Source organism: Notolepis coatsorum (genome assembly GCF_963971535.1).
Source record: "Notolepis coatsorum genome assembly, chromosome: 1".
NCBI classification, from domain to species: domain Eukaryota; kingdom Metazoa; phylum Chordata; class Actinopteri; order Aulopiformes; family Paralepididae; genus Notolepis; species Notolepis coatsorum.
The window spans coordinates 176,911,173-176,921,035 of NC_140165.1; positions in this window are offsets into that span (position 1 = coordinate 176,911,173).

Consider the following 9,863-nt stretch of genomic DNA (forward strand, 5'->3'; position numbering starts at 1 on the left):
AACATGCAGCCCCATGTGTAGGAAAATAAACAGCTGCCTACCTGTCGCTGTCAGTGAGATCCCTGCCCCTGTTTTGCTTTACTGAGCTCCGTTATCTGGGGGCTGTAGTTGGTCACTTTAAGCTGCACACCGGAGCATCTTTTAATCCAGCTGTTTGCCGTTCTCTGATATTTTCTGACATTTCGTTGATGCGTCGCTCGACACTTCGAGCTGACATGGGGATATCTTTTATCCTTGATTTGATTGTCTCTTTGTTTGGCAAGCCTTCAAACAAAACATCTGAGCTACAGAGAAAAGCCTCCTTGATATACTCGCCATCAGTGAATGGCTTTCCACATTTCGCAATGCAATGAGAATCAATTGCGTGGTTTTTAGCAGTCGTGAACACTTTGAGGGTGCTGGCTTGCTTTCCATACCTGGCCACGGCACGTTTAATTGATTCTGCCTTATCCGCCTGATCTTTGAAACTTTTTTGATGCTTCGTCTCAAAATGGCGTTTCACACCTGACGTTCGGCAAACTACATTTTCTAAACATAAAGTACACACAGCACGGTCCTTCTGACACACAAACCCGTAGTCGTCTGTCCATGAGGGCTGGAATGCCCGAATTTCCTTTGCTTTAACTTTCTTAGCGGGGGTTGCCATCATGAAAGACGGCACATACAGAATGCAACCGCGGCACTGTGATTACCTGGGAACTGTGCGCGGGTGCGGGAGGCCAGCTGACTGCTGACAGCTGAGCACCATGGGAACAGCTGTATAGCTGTCACAGGGGTGTGCAAAACAGTCCACTTACAATAAAGAACCTGTGGGAGGATTTCAACAAGATAAATGCGACAACAGTGCAAAATATTTCACTATAATATTTCAAAGCAAAGTAAAAAAATATATATATATATAAATATATTTTTTTAATGCTGCCCCCTGTGCCAATGAAAATGCTCCCGCGTGCCAATGCGGGCACGCGTGCCTAGGGTTGCCGACCCCTGGCCTACACCAAGGTCCTTGATGGAAATAAGTTGATATAGACTTTATTCTGTCAACCTTGACAATGTATGGTAATGCTATTGATGTAGACTAATCAAAGTATTTTAAAATGCTTTATGTCTAATAAACTAGACTAAATATAGCCTATAGCACAGATTTTTACAGCCTAATCTAAAACATATTTTTTACACATTGGTTCAAACATGATCACGGAAGCGTGACAACCCTAACATGTCATGTTGTGTCACAACAGAATGAGTAGGTGAGTGTTAGGCCTACAGAAAGTGTAATCTATCTAAACATTCTACAACTAAATCAAAACAAATGCGAAATAATCCTCTTCGGTCCCCCAGACGCTGTCACCACCCTTACCAACAGCCTTGGCAACCTGTCCTCCCTGGTCAAGCCCTATGTCAAGAACCTAGGTGTCATTTTTGATCCACAATTTTAATTTGACAGACAAGTGAACTCCGTGGTAAAGGCATGTTTTTTCCAACTACGCACCATTGCCAAACTCAAAGCCCTTCTCTCCCCTGCAGACCTTCAAAGAGTCATCCACACCTTCATTTCATCTAGATTAGACTACTGCAACTCCCTCTATATAGGCATTAACCAGTCTTCCCTGTCCCGCTTACAACTGGTACAAAACACTGCTGCCAGACTGTTGACCGGAACCCGCAGGAGAGACCACATCACCCCTGTCCTTGCCTCCCTTCATTGGCTCCCAGTACGCTACAGGATAGATTTTAAGGTTCTCCTATTTGTTTTTAAAGCCCTTAATGGTCAGCCCCCCTCCTACATCTCAGACCTCCTATCCCCCTATTCCAATACCAGGTCCCTCAGGTCAGCCGATCAGAGGCTCCTGACAGTCCGGAGGTCTAACCTCAAGCTCAGGGGGGGCCGTGCCTTTGCTATCGCAGCCCCTGAACTGTGGAACAGCATCCCCACCTCCATTAGGCTCGCCCCCTCGATAGATGCCTTCAAATCGAGGCTCAAAACCCACTTCTACCTACTAGCCTTTCCCGTTCACTGACTCATGCCCTGTTTTCCTATGTGTTTGCCTGTGTGCCCTCCCATAAAACGGGGTGTGATTCTTGTCTTTATGTATCTATGTGTACCTACCCTCTGTACAGCACTTTGGTTGACACGTGTCATGTGAAATGTGCTATATAAATAAATCTGATTGATTGATTGATTGATATTGATTGACTTGCATGACCTAGTCAATTCGGTAGAAGAGTCTGGTGGGCGAGATTATGCATGACCAGCCTGTGATCTAAAGAGCATATTACCTACAAATAAAATGCTCATGCGGTTTTTAGGCTATTTTTATGCCATGCTCACTCCGGCGTTAGAAGGTAGTCTAATAACTGGCATGTTTCAACACCAGTCGTCTGTCGTCTGATGTGGCTGCCGTTCGCGCAATAATGAGGTTGTGTTTTGAACATTTGACAGTAGCTAAAAAAAAGTTAATGTATGAGTGAATGTAAATATAGAGCTAAACGAGAACTTTTAGCAGCAGTGGTACATGTAAGTATGAATAATAAATAATGGCAGTAAAATACAATAATACAATAATGGCAGTAAAGTGGCAGTGAGATGATGGATATGGCAGTAAACTAATATATGATGTACACTAAATAAATAAACTAAATAATGGCAGTAAAGTAAAGTGGCAGAGGGGTAGTCCAGAGTCTGTGGGGGGCAGAGTAAGAGAGGAGTCCAGATTCTGTGGAGGCAGGTAAGAGAGGGGGGGGGGGGGGCTGGGTCAGGTGTGTGTGTGACTGTGTGTGTGTGTGTGTGTGTGTGTGTGTGTGTGTGTGTGTGTGTGTGTGTGTGTGTGTGTGTGTGTGTGTGTGTGTGTGTGTGTGTGTGTGTGTGTGTGTCAGTGGGGGGGGGGGGGGGTTGGTGTTCTTAGTCCAGGTTCTGTGGTGGCAGAGTAGAGGAGGGGAGAGCTGGGAGAGAGTTCAGCTTCCTGACAGCCTGCTGTATGAAGCTGTCTCTCAGTCTGCTGGTCCTGGCTCGGAGGCTCCTCATTCTCCTCCCGGAGGGCAGGAGAGTGAAAAAGCGTTGTGAGGGTGGTCATTATTATTATTACGCATAGTCCGGGTGGTCATTATGTGTGTGTGTGTGTGCGTGCGTGTGCATGTATGTGATAAGACTGTGGGTCCAGACCTATAAGCATAAGTGATTGTAAGTCTGGGTGGTCATTTCATTTATTTTGAGTACTTAACACCCATTAGAGACAAAAGGAAAATAAAAGAAATGAATAAGGTCATTTTAATGAGGACAGTGGCGGATGAGCCTTGATGGAGGGGACAGGGACAGTCCACCAAATAAGGGGGGGGGGGCTGCGCTGGGGGGGGGGGGGGTCCCACATTGTCCCTCACTAACATACCATTTGTCCCACATTTGGTTTATTGGAATCTGGTCACCCTACCTGCAACGCTCCCCACAGCACCAGCACTCCCCCAGTGCTCCCTACGATGCACCCCAGAGAGAGGCGTCGCACGGCGCGGCAAGGGATGGGCCCAGCAGCGTTCCGAGTCTAGCACCTCCGCTTACCCTGCGCTCAGATGGGAAGGTAGGGACCTGCCAGCGGCTGCTGCCCGACCCGTCCCACCAGGGCGTCTCCCCATCACGGCAAACGAGGGCGCACCGCATGAGGTGGCAGGAGGTGAAGGTTGCGGGACCGGGCCTAAGACGTTTAGTTAAATAAAAAAAATAAAGAAAAGTAAGCGGGCGACAATTGTTTGTCTTGTGAAATGGAGCCGTGGTGGCTCTTGTGTGCAAGTTTTTAAACAACGTGGCTCAGAGCCCACAAATGATGGTTTCGTTTTCGTGTTGGGTTTTTTAAGCGATAAAAAGGCATATGCATTGCATATGTTTTCCACTTATAATCAACACGAGGCTAAACACTGCTCCTTGAGGTTTTCAGATTCACCTTGTATGTTTTGCTTTTGAGGTTGTCGGAGGGGTGGAAATATAAACCCTTATTTTTGGGTATGATATATCAATTATGTCAAGACAAAGACCTGACAAGGGTGTGTGTAATAAGCGAGAGCCTTTACCAGGTGTGCTCATCATTAAGGGGAATCGCGTCGACATGATGACGTATGTACGTGGGGTCCCGCCCTGTCAGGATAATCTGACGTCCTCAGCGTCAGAGCAGATATTAACATATCCTGCTTGTCGAGGGGGGGGGGGTTCCCCATACCTGCCGACTTAAAAGAGTGGGGTTATGTGTGGGTCCCTCCTAAACGTCATCACAGGGTTCCAGTTCTGAATTAATCCGAGAGGAGGTTATACTGGTAAATTGTCGAGCTGCGTAGCTAAGATCCCAGCTCATGCTGTCAAATGGATCTGGCTCTGTGGGATAAACGTTGTCCCCCTCTCAAAGAGGTGGCTATAACGACAGGTGTTTTTTCCCAGGTTCTGTATGGAAATCCTGTGTCAAGGTCCCCTACAGGGGACCGAGTTAGGGCTTATCTTACCAATAGGCCCAACACCGTTCACAGGTTTTACGAACCTGGCTCTGCTATCAGAGCCCGCAGCTACGACAGCCCTGGCCAAACAAAGATCGATTAGAGTCGAGTCTTTTTTGGCAAAGCTACAGTCAGTGGCCAGTTACAGTCCTGATGAATGGGTCGTACGTCTATCCCCTGTTTTCTGATACCTAAGAAAATGGGGGGGGGGGGGGGGGAAGGAGGGTCAGGCTCATACTGAACATATCTTCTAATCAGCCGATTGTAAAAGAAGAAACCGTTCAGAATACCATCCTCGCAGGCGCCTGTTAAGCAACAGCCCACCGGCTAAAGAGGATGATGTCAGCCTGCTCAGTGGTCCCTGTTAGATATTGAGTACTTCATTTAAGAATCAACTCCGGATTTTAAACAATAATCTTTATTTCAATTCTCCGCCGGTCTAGTGCCCCTGCGCACTTGACTCGCTCTCCGTATGCATTCTCTGGAGTGAACATGCAGCGTCAGCTCCTATGACGTAACCACGTAACAGTGTGGCACGTCAGGACACAACATCCCCTCCTTACTAGGACATAAACTCCAATGTACCATGTACAGAAATATCAATGAATTCAATAATTTTTCTTTCACATACAGAATACACTTAAATTCTTTTTTTCCAATATGTCTCCCTGTTATCAAAAATAAACAAAGGTTCACCATGAACAAAACTCCACCTTGAAAATAGGAAATGCATGTAAACATCATTGAACATGACTGATAATGCATAACAATATCTGGCACTCACTCTCTCTTTTTTTTCTTTTTGTGTGTGTGTGTGCCGGACAGGCTCCTCTTACTTAATGACCAAATCCGTCAATCTCTGAGGCATTTTGGTCTGCCTGTGGGGTCTCTCATATCTAGCCATAGGCGGTGTGGCCTTGGGTGTGGACACCCTAGTGTGAGTCTCTGCGTCGGACTCTGTGTCAGGTGTGTTTTCTTTCTCCTCACCCTCAGTCCATGTTATTTGCGTCTTGCTGGATGATTGTGGAGCAGGATCCTCTGTGTAGTATCTCTTGACGAATGTAGTGTTCCTAGAATAGGTCGCTCCACTTTGTGATTGGACAACCACATTGTTACCATCTTTACTGATAACCTTGTGTGGTGTCTTGTCAAAGGTTGTTGTAAACTTGTCTGTTTTGTCTTGTTTTAGTAAGACTTGGTCTCCCACTGACACATCAGAGTATTTTGCTCTGTTCTTGTTGTCTGTGTACAGTTTTTACTTTCCTTTTCTCTCGGCGTCAGTGTCTCTGACCTCCAGGTCTCTTTGTGGTGTTGTGATGTCCGGAAGCTTTCCTCTGATCTTTCTCTTGAACAGGAGCTCTGCAGGACTTTTCCCTGTTGTGGAGTGATCAATAGACCGGTAGATGGTCACATACTTGCGTAGCTCCTTCTTCCAGTCCAGCCCCTCAGACTGTGCGATGCGAATCCTCTTCATCAGTGAATCGTTTTGTCTCTCCACCTCCCCATTGGCTTGTGGTTTTCACATGCTCAATTCCATTCTCCTGGCAGAATGTTTGAAACTGTGCAGACATATACTGTGGTCCACAGTCTGACCGTATGGAAATAAGTAGTCCATGTCTGCTGAAGATATTCTCCAGGCTGTTAATGACCTTTTCAGCAGTGGTCGACTGCGGGATATCATACTCGTAATAGCGGCTGTCGTAGTCTATTACAACTAATATCGAGTGTCCTGTCGGTAATGGACCAAGTAGGTCAGTGGCTAAGTCCTGCCATGGCCCATCTGGAAGTGCTGTAGGTCTCAAAGGTTCAGGCACATCAGTGTTACACCCGCAATGTTACACCCGCTAAGTTCCTAGCTTTAAGAAGGACACAGAGTGTAGGTTAATTTAACAATAGTATTTATTATATAAAAATGGTGGACAAAAATACTATAAGCCCACTTCAACCTCATGTCAGGAACCCCAATCAGCGTTGACCGGGCAGGGTTTGATTCACAGCAACCTAGTGATACTTCACACAATGAAGGAGAACGATATCAAATGTCAATAAATAGCACTTCACACAATGAAGGAAAACTATATCACACATCAATAAATACCACTTCACGAACTGAAGAAAAAGAGATATCAAACTTCTCACAATGAAGTAAACGGATATCATACCACTCGGTGATTCAACTTTATCAAACATTGGCACACGTGTGCATAACTACGGCATCCATTTAATATGGCACACTAGGCCTGCCCGTATTCATGTCTGAGAGAGGTACCTGGTACATGGGTTGGTGTTAGGGTGGGGGGGGAAACGGACACACAAATAAACAAACAAACGTAGATAAAGAAAACGAATCCGCCCCAAGGGCAAGACCCAATTCTTTTTGCCCGTCTACCGGCCCACTGGCCCGGGCGGATTAGACATAAATATAACTACCAAACAATAAATGAAAAAGCGTGTTTCACGGCAAGAGCAGCTGGACCACTGGTGCTCTGCCGGGAAACAAACACAACAGTATTAAAACACTTTATTATTAAAACAATAACACACAATTATTAGACAACATTACATGCTAAAACAAAGTGCTACATTAAAATACCTGGGCCCTCATGCATCAATGTGGACGTAGAACTTGACCTACTTCCACACGTAAGCACGGAATGTAGAACTAGCGCACGCACAGGGAAGTCGGCATTCATCACACGTGCGTACGCAGGCTCTATGGTCCTCCGTGTTGATGAATACCACTTTGTTCTACCGTCAATGCTCGTGCATGATTATCCATATATGGTCATGAAAATGAGGAAACACCCCCCATGGGATGTGAAATAATGGACGGACCCGAGCGGAACCCTGAGAAACTCCACGGAGAATTCACTGCTGTCGAACCAAGAAGACACTATCGCGTATTGTGGGATAAATAAAAGGCGGATTTGTAAACGGTGATGTCAGATATCAACGGCTACCTAAGACCATTGCTGCAATTCTGCCTGGACAGCTCAAAATACTAATAAAGACCGTTCGTTGACCACTGTTTGGCGTTGGTTGTGTGTCATTATAACCGTGCTTGTAATATGAATGCCTTTATTAGTTGTGTTCGATTGGCTATATGATTTTTAGATGCATCTATTTTGTTGTCGGCTAATAAAGACCGCGCTGGAATATGACTGCCTTTTCCCGTGTTGTTTGATTAATACCCCAGGGATTAAAGTTCTCCTCAATTTTATTCCAAATCGCGATGGATCTCCCGTCAATTTTCTACCTGCTGCATATGATTTCTAGAGGCATACTACAATCTATTTTGATGTCAGTATTGGGTAGCCTATATAAACAATATAATACGAGAGCATATACAAGAACAATGAATCTCACTGCATGTATGATAGCCTGCCTTTCAATACATGAACTTGAATTCCATCATGTTTGTGTGCGGGACTCACAAGGCTGTAGTCACAATGGGTGGTACCGGTGTACAGTAATAATAACAGTCCACACAATATCACGATCCATGCCATAGCCTATGTTCTATTAGGACATGATCTGTGACGACAAATGTTCTAGAATGTTTGATTAAGATATCATACTCTGACAGCATGCCTATGAGCAACAGAAACGCGAACTTGAATCCCATCATATACATAGTCTGTCCACTATAGTGTCATTGCAATGCGTTTTCTATTCTTTCTTATACAGTAAAAAGGGGGAAGAACACTATATTCATATGACTTGTATTCTGCTTACAGCTTCGAAGTTCCACTTGTTTCGTTTAACGTAAAGCCTTTTAAATATAATCAAAACGTTCCCGTGTTTCTGCGGTCTGCGCAGAATAATAACGAGTTGAGCTTTATGATTTATGATGAATTGAAAATGGGGGACCCTGATGTAAACAAGACGAAAGTTGGTCTGCATCCCCAATCAACAATTGTATGTACTGAGCTGTACTGTACTGTACCCATTCTGCAATCTGTTAATAAACTTTTCAATCAATCAATCAATCAAGCTACGCGGAGCGCAGTCAGTCAGTAGCCTACACCCCGTATATTCCGATAACGCTATATAAACCATGCTGCATTCATTCTGAGAGAAAGATCTATTATTCCAAATGCTATTTATAGGGTTTTGACCATAATTACACTACTGTTGCTATTTTACAATGAACTATAATGAACTACGGTTCGTACAGAACGTGCCAGTGTTATTATGCACAGAAGCTCATTTCCTAGTTGTAATAATATATTCTACCACTGGGCGCTAGGTACGCCAGGTCTGAACTGTGCGTAGATGTAAGCACGAAGTCAAGTTCAAGTTCAAATTGATGAATCCCACTCTTTGCTTAGAAATGATCGTACGCACAGGGTAAGCACAGATCTGTGCGTAGAACACGTTGATGCATGAGGGCCCTGGTCTGTCGCAGGCCACGTGAGCGGATCGGCGCGGCCGAGAAATCCGCTCTTCGCTCTTTAAAGCTTGGTCCGCTCCGCTAATCGATCATGTTGACCCCGCCCCCAAGTCGCTCTCCGCTCGCTCCCCGCTCACCTTGAATCGAGCGCTCCCCGCTCCCCGCGCCAGATCGCTCGGCAGATTTTTAATTTTTTTTGGAGCATGGTGTAAATTAGCTCAAACTACAACAGTCTACACCCCCTGGGCCCCTTAACAATTGTTTGTATTGAGCCGCATTGTAATTGTACCCATTCTGCAATGTTAAATAACGTTGTTTATCCATTCACTAGCTCTATTAAGCGATGATAGGCTAGCCGAGCCACAATGCTATGGTCGCTGCCATTAACGTTAGCATGTAAGCTAACGTCAACAACAATGGCGTCGATACTTTTTCTAACAGGAGTGAGTGTGGGCGTCTCTACAGTGACAAAGCCTGAACAGGATATCACAGGTTCACCCTTCTCATTGGTTGAAAATGGCCTTCATGTTTGTACATCGCCATCTGTTGCTTTGGCATTGTACTGCATGTATATTACATCAACAGTGTTAAACCACTGTGAGCGACCTGGAGTGGATTGGAGCGGAGGAGAACTCTCGCTCCGGACGTCGCGCCGACCCATTTTAAAACCCACTCCTCGCTCACGTCAAAACAGCCCGCTCCACGCCCCGCGCCGCTCACGCTCCGATCCGCTCACATGGCCTGGTCTGTCGGTGGTCCTATCCTACCGACTACCTTCAATCCCGCTGGGAACCAGGCAAGTGATCTGGAACAAACACTCCATGTCACACATATTGCACAGCACATATTAAAACCCGCTATTCCTAAACCATAAATACTACCACTGCCTACCGTAGTGTGTAATGCTCGTTCCTGCATCCCGGAGTGAGGTGTGCACCTACCTCACTGCACCGGCCGCAACAAACAATTCAACTCACGTTACTCCCGCAGGTAGCCC